Source organism: Rattus norvegicus, chromosome 15 (genome assembly GCF_021556685.1).
Source record: "Rattus norvegicus strain SHRSP/BbbUtx chromosome 15, alternate assembly SHRSP_T2T, whole genome shotgun sequence".
Taxonomy (NCBI): domain Eukaryota; kingdom Metazoa; phylum Chordata; class Mammalia; order Rodentia; family Muridae; genus Rattus; species Rattus norvegicus.
In genome coordinates this window covers 67,976,508-67,992,514 of record NC_141548.1, presented here as the reverse complement: position 1 = coordinate 67,992,514, position 16,007 = coordinate 67,976,508, and the positions used below count along the sequence as shown (strand labels likewise).

Below are 16,007 nucleotides of genomic sequence, written 5' to 3'. Positions count from 1 at the left end.
CGCATTTGTGGGAGGAGATTGTAGCTGTGCCTCCAGAGCCACAGTCACAAGCTCCTTGTCTCATTTTCACCTGCTCCACCTGGCACCTGACATGTTCTGGCTTACAGCATAGAGATGTCTGGTTCCAAAGTCGGGCTTAGGAATTGCCGCTCTTCATTGTCTTTTCTTCCCATCTTGCATTGGTTTGACCCCTTTAACTAGAGAAGTAGGACCTCTTGGCTTCTGAATTTGCCATGTTTCATTGTTCTTACTGAGAAGAAAACCCTGCTGGCTGAAAGACATGCCTGGACATATCTCTTTCACACATCTGCAGAGAGAAGGTACCACAGGCCCTAGCAGCCCACCCAGATGCCATCAACCTTCACCTCTCATTGTCACTGTGGAGCTTTCTAGTTAGACCCCTGCTGCTACTTATATTGGTTACGCCCTTCAGTCACCTCAACCTTCATATGTCAGGAGCTTAGGTGAGAGGCATGTGCGCATCCTGGGCATTCTGTAGCTCTTTAAGGGCCATAGATTTTTTTTTCCGAGTGTGTCCTGCTGAGCTATTATGGGAGATGATGTTTTAAAAGTTCTTTAATGATAACTGTATTAAAATCTGTAAGCCCTTTGTAACTATAGAGTACCAATACAGATAACATTTCATTTGATGGACACAAAATTCGATCCAATTACTGCACTGATTGTAGTGATGTCCTTGTCCCCACTTTGAAGTCACACAATGAGGAAGGCAGAACTAGAATCTGTCCTACTGTGGCACCTGCTCTTTGCTATCCTATTCTACACACTGAGAGTAGGGATTTGAAATCTGATGAAGATCCAAAGACCACCTAGGAGTTGTAAGAATATGTTTGAATATCTGTATACAAGATGAAGAGATTTATGACCACCTGTGCCCTTAGTTATCAACAGCCGTATTAAAACCATTTAGTGGGGCAGCAAAAGCCCGTCAGGGAAGGAAAACATGCCAAAATACGCCACTGCCTTTATATATATATATACATATATATATATATATATATATATATGTATATATATATATAGTTATCATAAGGAAATTAGTATGTTTATTGCATGTTTGCATAGGTATTTTATTGGTTATTTTATTTACATTTCGAATGTTATCCCCTTTCCCTGTTTCTCCTCCACAAACTCCTAATCCCCTTCCCTCTTCTCCTGCTTCTATGAGGATGTTACCCCACCCACTCCCTCCTCACCACCCTGATATTCCTCTACATTGGGACATTAAGCCTTCACAGGACCAAGGGCCTCCTCTCCCATTGACGTCAGATAAGGCCATCCTCTGTTCACATGCAGCTGGAGCCATGGCTCCCTCCATGTGTACTCTGGTTGGTGTTTTAGTCCCTAGGAGCTCTAGGGGGTCTGGTTGGTTGATATTGTTGTTCTTCTTAAGGAGTTGCAAACTCCTTCAGCTCCATCAGACCTTTCTCTAACTCCTCCATTGGCATCCCCATGCTCAGTCTAATGGTTGGCTTCGAGTATCTGCATCTGTATTGGTCAGGCTCGGGAAGAGCCTTGAAACTCATGTTCAAGGCTCAACACTATAAATGGAGTACTTTCTCATTACACTTCCTCTATGGAAACTGAGCTATACGCAATGTCTCCAAGGTCTTAAGAGTGTTGAACTTCCCATGACTCCTTCACTGCATGAAAAGCTCCTCTTTAGTTCTAAGTCTCATCATGTGAATTTGATTCTTGTTTTTTCCAGTTTAAGCCCAACGATTCATTTGTGAACTCATTATTTGCATTTAAAAGACAGTACCTTCACTGAAGGCTCAGTGGTTTCCAGATGTGTGCATCGAGCTCCTGGGAATGGGCATCATTTTATTTTCTATGCGTTTTTAAGTTACGATGATTAATGCTGCCCTCTTTCCCACTGGTCTCGATTTTACAGTACTCATCTATTGCACTTTTGGGTTTGATTTCTGTCTTCCACTACAAGTCTTTGGGGAGGAGTTACACCTTCATACCTACTTAATACTCCTGACTGGGGCTTCTCTAACTTTACTGTGTTTACAAGTTACTTGGTTGTCATAACAAAAACACAGATGCCAATTTAAAAGATTTAGGGAGGACCTGTGATTCTAAAGTTATAATGCGTTTCCTGGGATATGCAGGTTTCCGGTTCTTGGACAATGATCTTAAGAACAAGATTCTGTAACACAGAATTCTCATTAGCCTACAGAGACAGCAGCAAACACACAAGACAGGACAACTACATCGCCAGGGCCAGTTGGTTATTTTCTCAACAAATGTTTATTGAGCAACTACTTACTGATGAAGGCACAGGGAAGACTGAATTTAAACATTGTTTCTCCCTTGATATTTATTAAGGAAGACAGAATATCTAGCTGTATCACCAGGAAAGGACATTTATCCATTATTTGCTTGGCACCAGCGTGCTTTCTGGAAGAAGAATGCCTTTGAAGTCAGACTTGACTTGTGTTTTTAGTCCCTTTACTTCTTGTGATTTTGAAAGTGATCGGGGATTTATTTATTCGTGATTACTCAATGACATCTTATTGAACACTTCTGCTATGACAGTCATTGGGCTGAGCGCTGGAGTAGAGAGTTTTGTGGGCCTAAAGGGAAGACAAGCAAGCCCCTAAATCAAGTGCTATGGGTGGCTGTGATAAGTGCTATGATGAAGCAAAAGGCAGGCTGTTCGGCGTTAGGGAACGGCATCTGAACAAATTGTGGAGTGGGTGGATATTTGTGTGAAGTGTGAGTTAGCACAGTAAGGCAGGAGGTGGAACAATAACGGGTCATAGAGACATTGAAGGGAAATTTCAATATCTTTTACTGTCAATGCAGTTTATTCAAGCTGTGATTTATTAGATGATTTAATTATTTCATGTGTATGTATGGGGTTTGTTCATGCATGTGTGATTGTGTGTGTATGTGTATGTAGGTGTGTGTGCACACACATATTTACTTGTGTATGTGGAGGGCAGAGGCTGTCTGCTTCCCTTCATGGCTTTGTCTAGAATAGCTTGTCATAAGCCTCAGGGATCTTCTTGCTTCCAGTGCTCCTTTACTTCTACACTAGGACACCTGACTTTTTATGTGGTTACCTGGGATATGAACTCATGTCTTCATGCTTGTGTGGCAAGCATTGTACTGAATGACCTATCCCCTTAGCACTACAGAGTGCTTGGCACCATGCCTAGCTATTGTGAGAACTCATCAAGGATGCTGAGATAAGCCCATTAGGCAAAAGTCATAAGAAAGAGCAGGTCATAAGTGGAGAGGTAAGTGAGAACAGACTAAGGCCCAAAGGGACTGCAAGGAAGCTTCTGGAAGTTTTTCTGTACTATGGGGATTTGAGCAGAAAATCATGAAGATGGGAATCATGATGATGTGATGTGCAGTCTGAGTGCTCTTCTTCCTCCTCAGCTTCCCTTTTGTTGTTACAAGACCTTTGCTGAACTGAAGTTGAGCATGTCTCTGCAAAGCTAGACCAATCCAGGGGCCCGAGAACCCATGATCACACATTTCTGTCCCAGCTTCTGATTCTTGTCTTTGTTCCTTTAGCTTTAATGTCTGTTTTCTGTTTTCAGACTCCCAGATTCATCACCTCCTGCACAAGGTTATCAAGAAATTTGATGAAAGCAAAATTGTGACTTAGAGTATTATGGGTACTCACTAAAAATTTCAGATTAGGTGAATAGAGACTAAATATTTATTCATTCTTGCTTTAAAAAAGTGATATTTTCCATTCTGTGCTTTGTCTTGAATGATCTTCCTTAACAGGACTAGTCTTTGATTCCTGCTTTTTGTTTGTTCATTTTTAAGTCAACTTGCTGCACACACTGCCGTTATGAAAGAGTTCTCCCAGAATTCCACTGTTAAAAATATCTTCTTAGGAGTATATTCTTGTTTAGTAATTTCTAAGTATTCAAATATTGCAAAGAATGAAAACAATGGTGTGTCTGTTCTATGGGTTTTATCTGTGGATTTTAAGATAAATTTCTCTCTCTCTCTCTCTCTCTCTCTCTCTGTGTATGTGTGTGTATACATGTGCATGTGTATGTATTTACATGCATAAGCTTCATAAGAAAAGGATGACAAATTATGACTTTAACTTTGTGTGTGTGTGAGTGTGTGTGTGTGTGTGTGTGTGTGTGTGTGTGTGAGAGAGAGAGAGAGAGAGAGAGAGAGAGAGAGAGAGAGAGAGAGAGAGAGAGAGAGATTGGTATCTTACTACAAAAGAAACACTTTTGAAGTTGGTCTCACTCAGACTGGAATTTTGTCCTTTCCAAGTTTTCAAAGTGACTTGTTCCCAAGGCTTCAGTGTCTGCTTGCAAAGATTTATTGTAGCTCTTGTCTGTTTAAGTTGTGAAAACAGACTTTCCTGCAAAAGGAAGTCAAAGATGATGCTCGGGTATGCACACCAAGAGTAATCTGTGTGAAGTGAAAAAACCCAGGGAGAGGAAGTAATTCTTATTTTTAGGCTTTCCTTTCTGGATGTTTGTGTGACTGCTGCTCCTGGGAACTGTGCTGCCTCTCATACTTCCGAGGCCTGGCCCGTCTATGTTTCCCCTCCAACTAGAAAGGAAAACAACCTTTAATTTAAGTTTGATTTTCTCTGCTAACCAGGCAGTACAGGTAATGTTTTCCAACTTCACGAGACATTAGGTGAAACCTTCCTTAATGAAGTTACTGGAATCTTCAAGCTATGCCACTGTCCAGTTTCAAATTAGGCAATAGAATGGAATAAAAGAGGATATGGAGAATTCTGAAACAGGATATTCTCAGGGAAATGATTTCAGTCATTCACGAACCTGAAGTTTGCATGAAACTCTTGTTCCCATGAGTTTCTAACAGAGGGGCTTGGGGCAGTGCAGCCTGACAATCTCTAATATGAATAATGAATGGATTTGATTGGACTCCAAACATTTGCTCTTTTAACTTTGGAATCTTGGTTTAGAGTGCCAATGCCCTCACAGCTTCTAAAACAGGCAGTGGATGCACTGGAGGTGGACGTCACCACACCACCTGCTGGGACACCTGCAAGTGGCAGAACCTTCTGCTCCCCCTGCTTCACATTTTCTGCCTTCCCATAAACTCTTCTTTAAAATCAGTATTCTGTCCTTTATTTATGAGTGATTTGAGTATGAGTACAACTCTTCTAACTGCACGTATGTATGGGTACCACCTGAGTGCCTAGTGCCTCAGAGGTCAGAAGAAGGTTATTGATTTGAAGAACTGTGAGCCACCATGTGGGCACTGGGAATTGAACCTGGGGCCTCTGCAGCAGCAACAAGTACTCTCCATGGCTGAGCCACATGTTCAACCTCCCAAAAATGTTTTAAGTTCTATTACTTTAAAATGTTATGCAAATCTATATTAAATAGACACTGTTCATAATAGAATATGTGTATATAAGTATATATATACTTATATATATATGAACACCCAACGTAGCAGAGGATGGCCTGAATTCTCCATCCTCATCCTCCTCTATCTCCTAACATAGGCTTTTAGACTAGCTGAGACTAGCTGTTAGTTCAGCTTGGAATTTTTTTCCAGTCATACAATGTGTGTGTGTGTGTGTGTGTGTGTGTGTGTGTGTGTGTGTGTGTGTGTGTGTGTGTATGTGTGTGTGAAAGACAGAGAGAGAGAGAGAGAGAGAGAGAGAGACTAAGATTTGAATTCAATTCATGATGTTATGAAAGTAAGATTCTCCATTCAAAATTCACCTGTACTTTGTAACCTTTGAATCATTGATATAGTTGAGCTACAACATTAAAACAGTGTACAAAATTATGCAGTTCGATTTCTCCTGTGACAAAACTCTAGGGAACATGTTTATATTTGTTAATTTAGTATCCACGGCCCTCAAGAAACAAAGGCAAAAGGACTCAATTACAGGTAATTGATCTCACTTGCCCTGAAACAAGGGTCAGAGTCCTTCTGGATCCTCTTCTTCACTCTTGAATGGATTAAGTATGCATGAGTTGATAAAATTAGGAGGGATGAAAGCACCTGCAATTTTGATCCATCTCTGCACTGAGCAAAGCTTGTTTCAAACTTTTCTGTAAATGCATTTACTTTTCTGAATTGTAATTGCCAATGTTTATGTAAATTTTGCCTAAACCTTAATTTCTCTTCTGAATACTTTCCACATCTGGTCTTTGCCCTTCCTTTTATTATTTTACCTCACAAAGCTTAACCTTAGCCCAGACAATATTCTCCCCCAAAATTGCTACACTGAAGGAGACTGATTATCATTGCATAAATATTATCTCCAAATAAGATTTTTTGACTGCCCACCCGTGGAAGGCACTGAACTAGACCTTGCAATAAATGCTACTGAATAACTTCCACCTCTGCTCATAAGATTTGTGATGCTCAAAAGGAAAGCCCAAATTACCTCATATCCTAGCACCTGCTATGCTCTGACTATAGATGTCTTTTTTCTATGTTGCAATTTGGAAACTCTTATTATGAAGTGGTCAATTGTTACACAAACTTTTTAGGTCCTCATAAGCTCTCTCTTATTAGTTTCTCATTCAGATAGGCTCGGGAATCACGCCATTCATAAGGATGTCTGCAGACCTAGTCTTTGGTCATTAAAGAAAACATGGCTTTTCTTCCATAAATAAGAAGGTAGGTGCATTGATTAACGTTGCCTTCCTTTCATGGAGAGATTCTCATTACCCTTCTACTTGGTAATGTTTTAGACACTTTTAGTTTTTAAAATTGCTATTCTTAATGAGCACATGATTACATTTTATTTTAATTATAATGGACTTATTTGTATTTTATGTGTGTCTGCATGTGTGTACTTCACTACATGTATGCCCACCGCCTCATGATGCCAGAGCAGGTGTTAGATCTCCTAGATCTTGAGCTGCAGTTGTTATGAGCTGCCATGTGGATATGGAGAGAGGAACCCAAGTCCTCTGCAATATCAGAAAATCCTCTTTCCTGACGATCCATCTCTTCAGCTTCTAGATTTAAATATTAATGGACTACTAATTTTATTAGTACTAATTACATTCATGATGTTGAACAGGATATTTCTAAAACTCCTGACTTTCCTCTCTACTCATCCCAGAAACCACTGTGTGAAACACATCATTATGATCTATCTTCAGGATGAAGTTCACTTAATGTCCATCAGTGAATTGCATACATGGACAGTGAGGCACTAAGCCTGGTGTTCCCCAGATAGAAGCCGACATCTGCTTGCCTGGGAACTGCTTATGTTACCTTCAGGTTGACATGTTACAATCTGTTTCTTAACTAATCCCACTCATAGTTTAGAATGGGGAGGGGACCTTGAGGTCCAGGAAGACTAGGGATTTAAGACTACACTAGACAAATGGGAAGAATCTACCTCTCAGAAGAACTCAGACAACCAGGAATTCAGGGGGCAGGAGCATGTTATTAGGTATAAACTGTTTTCTGCCTTAGTCTGAGCTGATGCTCTCGCTCTTCGTAAATCTGTCTTGTTGCTATCGAGTTTTTCAGAATTTTTATTATGAAGAGAGGATCAGTATTTCTCATAACCATTCTCAGCTTTTCTAATTCAACCTTTATGGTAGCTCTTATATGCAAGCAAGATCGTGGTAATTTTTTTTAATGCCTGGCTTATTTCACTTAGTATAATTCCCTTCTGCGTTGGTCATGCCCGCTTTCAGGCTCAAAAGTATTCTGTTGTGTTTATAGGACCCATTTTTTAATTCCCTCCACTGAGAATAGATACTTATGTTGTTTTAAAGTTAGCTAAATGTATAGATTTTAAAAAGGAAAACCATAAAAGATGATGTAATTATTACCTTTTGAGATTAGCATCAATTCGAGCATTCATAGATTGGTTCAGATGTGAGTACTTTGGACATATAAACACAGGACAAATATCTTTGAAGAAATGCTTGGTTTCATTTTCTTCTGCTGCTTTTGGCCATGGGTGGCATTGACCAGACTGGGATTCAGATCATGGATTTGCTTTATTGTATATTTAGCAATTTAACATTTCTGACCCTCAAGTTTCTAACCTGTAAAATTGGAGCAATTTTGTATGCAGCCAGTCATTACCAGTATGATGGATGATTTAATGCAAAGTGCATATTCCTAGTTATAGCCAGTGTCAGATATATGGCAACTATTACTGTAGCTCTTAGCTGGCTTTGAAAATGTGTTTAAAAAAACCATATCAGTCCTTAAAATTATACTTAATCTTTAAATATTGTTAAACTTATTATGATTAAGTTGAAATCCCTCCTGCCTTTCTCTTGTCATTCCTATAGGCTTACACTGCAATTATGAACCAATTAATTTGAGGAAAAATGTAAAATATACAATCATAAACGAGGTTTTAAGAAGCCTACATATCAGGACGCAAGTATTCCAATGACCTCTTGAACATGCCCCATAGGGAAACTCTAGATTATACCAACATCAAGGTCACTTTGGACAATCATTTCTGAACTTCCTTTAAAAATACTTTCAAAGTCAGTATGAAAGTCACCACAAAAGCTGATGACCAGACATTTGTCCTTCATTGTATTGAAAGAAGAAGTGACATCTAACTAATTATTCTTCATTGAAACTTACCATGAGTTACTTTGAGATCCGGCCCTTTCTTTTTATTTCTTTCTCTCTGTCATTCCATTCCTCTTTCCTTTAGTCTGACTCAAGTATGTATTAAACATCTGCGTATGCCTGGTCAAGATAATGGCATGCACACGGGCAATGTACCTCATTGGTTTACTCCATGTTTCTGCCTTCTCATAGAGAGAATACAGGAACCGAACTGCAGGCCATCTTCTCAAGTTGAGCTCTGTGTGCTCACGGACAGCTTGATATGATGGGACACTTTATCCTGGAACACTGAAGGGAAGGTGGTTCTGGTCACAGGCTAGACTTCTCATGTTTCTTGTCCCTGGGACAGTCACTGCCTGTTGTCCAAACCCATCCGCGTTTCATCTTCCTGTCATTGAACATGCCCATGCTCTTGTAGGCATTTGCTCATTTGCGTCTTTGTTTATTTTTGCCGTGGCTGGCAAGCTGCAGTTGATTTCTGCTGGTGACATCTATAGTAATCTTCTGTTTCAACTTTGATATGCTGACAGGGTTGTGTTAACAGAAGTGTTTGTGTAATTATTTGAATGCTTTATTGGATTCTCGTATTCACTGCTCGTGCAATAGAAGTTGGGTAATAGGAAAAGGGAAATGCTGATATAAATAATAAGAAATGAATGTCTTAGATGAATATAATTGAGATAAAGAAGGAAATTTGGCATTTAAGTAATGAAGAATAATTAGATTCAATGGAATAGAGCCTATTGACTGAATAATTATGAGAAAAGGGAAAATCAAAGAATTTATATTATGCATTGAAAGTATAGAACATAAAGCTTCTGTTTCTAAGGAAAAGGGAATATGATGGATTTTATAAAGACAAGAATGAGATTAACCTTTTAGGGGTTTGATAAATATACGCATTTAAGTCAGTTAACAATTTCCTTCCTTCTTTTCTTTTTTAAAATGTGCATATGTGAACCACACATATGCATTTGGGGGCCCCTGGAGGCCAGAAGATAACATTAAACTTCCTGTCAGGGTTTCAGTTACAGACATTTGTAAGACATTCAATATAAGTGTTTGAAACTCAATGCTGGTCCTCTGTGAGAGAAAGTAGCACTCTTATCCACTGAGAAATGTGGAGACCTCTAGATGCTTCATGTTCTTTTTTTTCTTTTTTCTTTTCTCTCTCTCTTTTTTTTATTAACTTGAGTATTTCTTATTTACATTTCGAGTGTTATTCCCTTTCCCGGTTTACGGGCCAACATCCCCCTAACCCCTCCCCCTCCCCTTCTTTATGGGTGTTCCCCTTCTCATCCTCCCCTCATTGCCGCCCTCCCCCCAACAATCACATTCACTGGGGGTTCAGTCTTAGCAGGACCCAGGGCTTCCCCTTCCACTGGTGCTCTTACTAGGATATTCATTGCTACCTATGAGGTCAGAGTCCAGGGTCAGTCCATGTATAGTCTTTAGGTAGTGGCTTAGTCCCTGGAAGCTCTGGTTGCTTGGCATTGTTGTTCATAAGGGGTCTTGAGCTCCTTCAACCTCTTCCAGTTCTTTCTCTGATTCCTTCAACGGGGGTCCCGTTCTCAGTTCAGTGGTTTGCTGCTGGCATTCGCCTCTGTATTTGCTGTATTCTGGCTGTGTCTCTCAGGAGCGATCTACATCCGGCTCCTGTCGGTCTGCACTTCTTTGCTTCATCCATCTTGTCTAATTGGGTGGCTGTATATGTATGGGCCACATGTGGGGCAGGCTCTGAATGGGTGTTCCTTCTGTGTCTGTTTTAATCTTTGCCTCTCTATTCCCTGCCAAGGGTATTCTTGTTCCCCTTTTAAAGAAGGAGTGAAACATTCACATTTTGATCATCCGTCTTGAGTTTCCTTTGTTCTAGGGATCTAGGGTAATTCAAGCATTTGGGCTAATAGCCACTTATCAATGAGTGCATACCATGTATGTCTTTCTGTGATTGGGTTAGCTCACTCAGGATGATATTTTCCAGTTCCAACCATTTGCCTACGAATTTCATAAACTCGTTGTTTTTGATAGCTGAGTAATATTCCATTGTGTAGATGTACCACATTTTCTGTATCCATTCCTCTGTTGAAGGGCATCTGGGTTCTTTCCATTTTCTGGCTATTATAAATAAGGCTGCGATGAACATAGTGGAGCACGTGTCTTTTTTATATGATGGGGCATCTTTTGGGTAAATGCCCAAGAGAAGTATAGCTGGATCCTTAGACAGTTCAATGTCCAATTTTCTGAGGAACCTCCAGACTGATTTCCAGAATGGTTTTACCAGTCTGCAATCCCACCAACAATGGAGGAGTGTTCCTCTTTCTCCACATCCTCGCCAGCATTTGCTGTCACCTGAGTTTTTGATCTTAGCCATTCTCACTGGTGTGAGGTGAAATCTCAGGGTTGTTTTGATTTGCATTTCCCTTATGACTAAGGATGTTGAACATTTCTTTAGGTGTTTCTCAGCCATTCGGCATTCCTCAGCTGTGAATTCTTTGTTTAGCTCTGAACCCCATTTTTTAATAGGGTTATTTGTCTCCCTGCGGTCTAACTTCTTGAGTTCTTTGTATATTTTGGATATAAGGCCTCTATCTGTTGTAGGATTGGTAAAGATCTTTTCTGTTCTTGCCTTTACTTTATTGTAAGGACAGACTGGACTACAACCTGCAACTGAGGACTAAAAGATACCCTTTACCCCTAAATTGCCTTTTAACAAATGACTGTTGGCATAGCAACAAAACTAAATTAAGACAATGGCATGGCAGCTGACCTGCAATTCCAACATTGAAGGGCAAAAGACTGGAAATTCCCAGTGCAAGCTGGCCAATAAAATCAGTCTTATTGGTGCACTCTGGGTTTGAGTGAACCTGCCTCTAAAACAATCCTACGGTCAATAATACAGGGAAGATTATTGAGCATCTGCATACTCCAGTACACACACAAACATGCATAGGCACACACACAGGGAAGGGGGGGATGAGAGGAGGGAGAGAGAGAGAGGGAGGGAGGGAGAGAGAGAGAGAGAGAGAGAGACAGAGAGAGAGAGAGCGCGCGAGCGAAACCTCCATGGATTTGTCTGTCTCTGCTTCTTTTTTTTTTTCTTATTTACATGAGTTCTTGGGAATCAAACTTAGCTTACCATGTCAGAAAGAGAGGTAGTTGTTTCCTGCCTGAACTATATCCCCAGACTAAGTACATATTCTTAAAAGACACAATTCACCGGAAACTGCTATTCCCAACATCATAACTTGATTTAATCTCTAGCCTTCATAGTCATACTATAGTAATAAAATTATTACATTAAATACATAGGAAGGACAAAAGATTAGATTGGAAAATTATGTAGATAATTAATATCAGAAGTAATAATTGATATGTGCCTAGATTTGGACAATGTTTTGTCAATCCTGTATATATCATGAAGAACTGTTGAAAGCAAGCTTTGAATGTAAATAACCTTGGGATTAGGAATTCAGAGAAATTGCCTTATTTTCTGTTTCTAATTTTAAATATATCCACTTGCTAGTGTTATCTTTGAGTTGGATTGGACAAAAGTTTCATCTGTCATACAGGAGTTTTGAGAAAAAAAATCCTCGAGGAAAATGAGTATAACTATTTATTTGTAAAATTTTTATCTACAAGAGGCAGAAAAATGAACCATTATGAAAGAAATCGATCTCCGAGGTGTAGCAGTAGAGAATAAAGCAACAGGGAAACTGGGGAAATACCCCCAGTGCTATTGTTGGCCATGCATACAGTGATGGAGACGAGAGCCTTTCCACTATTCTAAGATCACATTTTTGTCATTTCGTCCCATTATTATGAAATAAATGAAGTACGGTTTCAATGGATCTTGTTCATATAATAGAGAAAAAGAAGTGAACGAGGACAAGAGCAAGGCACATGGAAATATCTGGAAGCTCTGAGGGCCAGGGGAACTTAGTTAAAATCATTGAATTTTTATGAGGCAATATGAATGCAAAGTGTGTTTTGCAGCTAGATATTCTTATGTCATGAATGCATCTTTGAATAAGGTTTCTGAATCACTTACGTTTGTACCGTAAGTGAGACAATTTAGGTAATTGTCATAATTGTGGCCATGTTCTGGATTGCTTTTCAATTCCCACTTCCAATTGTCTGCTCTTTCCGTGAGACACAAGAGATGCGAAACTGGGGAAATATGATTTTTTTTATAGTTAGCTGCCCCTATTAATGAGATTAATCTACATTAGTCAGAAATTAAATATTAAATTAATCTATATTAGAGAGAAATTGCATACTCACTTTGAAGCCCCCTAGTGTGATGTTTCCAAAGCAGTGTTGCAATTTATGTAAATCACATACTCTCAGAGTTTGTAGGACTTAATTTAATACTCTACACTCAGAAAAAGTTTTCTAAAATTATCACAGAAAGGCAAAAATCTAAACTACTTAGAATTTTAGAAAGTCTGAAGAGGTAATGTTTCTTGGCATATGCACATATATATGTGTTAAATATATATTCTAATTTTCTCCTTATGCTACAGAATGGTTTTTTTCCCCTATGGTCAATGACTGCCATTATCTACTGGCACATTAGGTGCTATCCTAGCTGGGGACAGCAACTCTTTCCACACTTTGTAGTATGCACACAGGTGACTACCAGACAGTGTCGCTTCCTGGGATGCAATGGCTAGCCTACAGGAATTTGGATTCTTGACCTGGAGTCTGAAACTTATTAGTGTAAAATAACTGGACCCTCCTATTCTTGAGATTTAGAATTGTGAAGCTGGGATAATATGATGATTGGACACATCTCTTGAAACTGTTGGAGAACTAAATTGAGTTTTAATTACAAAAAAGTAAGACACAGCTTAGCGTAGGCTAGGTCCTCAGCAAAAGTAGTCCTCTATCGCTTCAATCTAAGGAGCTCCTTAGGGAAATGTGGGGATGAGTGGCCCATTTGCTTTGTAACTTTGAACTGCTGTTCCTCAGATCCTGTTTTCAGTTTTGCTCTTTCTGGTTATCTGACTGTAGAGAATGTCATAAGGACCAAGAAGTACTGACAAATGTTTGAAGATGTCCTTCATCATATACTCATTAATCCAAAACCCCTTTGAAAGTGTTGGCTATCCTGGTTAATTTGAGTACATCCAAGAACAAGAACCCAGAGACTTCATTGAAAAATTTCCTGGCTGTGAGGTATTTTTCTTTCTGTTTAATGTAATTCACTGCCTGGGAAAACTGGAATGCATTTTTTTTCAAACTCTATCGTTCATTGTCAAGATGGCTGCACCCCGGCTTCTTTTTCAAGCCTTTTTTTTACACATCACTCTGAGCCTCAGAGTGTAGGAGCTTTCCTGCTTGGGCCAGTGGTGCCGGAAGTGCAGCTGTTGAAAAATCACTCTTCTTGTTTTACATGATATGTCTGTTAATGCAATCCGATATAGCATTTGCCTTTCGGTGACAGTGTTACACCGCTGAATCATATTCAATCTTGCATCCATTATTTCTTCCCTAGTGAATCGCAGAACATTTGTCTTTATTAGCTCTCACAGTATTGATTTCTGCCCTTTCCTTCTATTGATATCAAACCACATTGTAATCATATCTACCAGACTTAAGTTTTGTATTTTAACGTAAAAAAAAAATCCAAGTGGGAATTTTAAAAAGTGCTTTAAGAAAGAGCCGTTGGGTTCTACCATACTGTGAGGGTACTGGGTACTAAGAATCTCTAATGGGAGTAGGGAGGGCTCCATAAAGGATTGACATTAATTTTCTTTTGCCTTGAGAATGGGTTCATAAATTTGAATTACCAATAGTAATTGGTTAAGGCTAATTTGCCATGAAAACTAAGTGAAAATTTCATGCTTATGAGGTCTACAGAATGGGCCGCACTGTGCTGATCATGGGCCATCATTTATAAAACGTCTGTTATGATGAGTGCTCCGTCCACAGTGATCTTGAATATGATAATTTTCTTCTTATGATGATTTAAAAACAAACCCCCAGGGGCAATCTGGATATTTCTTTTCAGTCAGTCAAATGTTACAACTATTTACCAGTTATAGAATAGGAAATTTTCAAAATATAAACAAGATAAACATTCTCCAGACTTTAAATCATTTCTCCTTATGTGTTTAAAATGATTTCTTAACTAGTTTTAAAGAAATGGTTGAATCTAAGTTGAATATTTGAAACTCTCAAAACTTTAGCTTTTAAGGGAAATGTATTTCAGAATTATTCTAACTTTAAATAACTGTTAGCTCTTAACTACCAGTTAGCACTCTACATTTCAGAGAAACAGAACATTAGAAAGTTTCATGACAGAATTATTACAAAGAGTGATTAATTTCATCATCGCTTCGGCAGCACATATATGGAAATTGGAATGATACAGAGAAGATTAGCATGGCCCCTTTGTAAATTCATGAAGCATTCCATAATTTTTGAAATATAAATAAATAAATATTAATAATGAAAAAAGAAAAACTATTATGCCCACGCATATGTGATTGTGTCACTGAGTGCAAAGACTAGAGGGGCTCTTTTTTGTTGTACATGAAAGTTTCAATGTAGCACTATGCAAATCTATATAGAATGGATGTGAATAAACTCATTGATTATAGGGGATTTTTCACTTCACTCAGGTCACTAAGATTAATGGCAAACAAAGAGATGTGCATGTAATGTTCACTGAACATTTAAAGCTAAACTTTTCAAAATGCCTTAAGGTTTAAACCATTTTGTTAAGGTGAAACTGATATTCAGTTCTAAGGGGACATACTATAGGAGGTATTTTCTATGAGGATGTTTCTGGGAAAAATTGATATTTAAGCCTGTGTACTTGAATTAGTCTTTGTGCCCCCCCAGAATGCAAGTGGGATCCTTCAGTAAATTAAAGGCCTCACTAAAGCTAAAGTCTAAGTCTAGCAGAAGTCTGAGTCTTCTCAGTCTTGCCTGTTGGCCTTGAGCTGTGACACCAGCTTATTCATGATCTCCGTCATCTGTTAGTTTACCCTGCAGACAGTATACTTGCCAGTCTAACTATGTTTTGAGCTACTTCATTAAAATAAGTATATATTTCTCTATAAAAAACATATGACTTTGCTTTCTTTATGCTCATTTATTTGCGGTCTTAGACTGTGGGGCTTTTTTTTTTTTTTGTCATGGTAACTATAGACAATTCATTATTCCTTCTAAGGCAAAAGATAAAAAATGACAAACATTTATTTTTAAACTACCAAGCACATCATTCTTGCTGCTTCTAATCATAACTACTTGTTGAAAGTGACTGTACGATCTGGAATCACCTAAAACGAATATTGGTTCTCCTATCTGTTCCAGCTGTGAAGATTGTTCAAATAGAGAAAAAGCCTAATTTAATTTAGTTCTCCAGTTTTGATATTAAAACTCAGAGAACTTGACAGTAGTCCCTGGTGGACTCGGTTCCATCA

The 16,007-nt window shown here is 38.8% G+C and overlaps 1 pseudogene; it reads left to right on the top strand.

The window, feature by feature from the left end:
* The first annotated feature begins 14,910 nt into the window (after positions 1-14,910).
* Positions 14,911-15,000, top strand: LOC120097194 (U6 spliceosomal RNA; annotated as a pseudogene).
* The last annotated feature ends 1,007 nt before the right edge of the window (positions 15,001-16,007 follow it).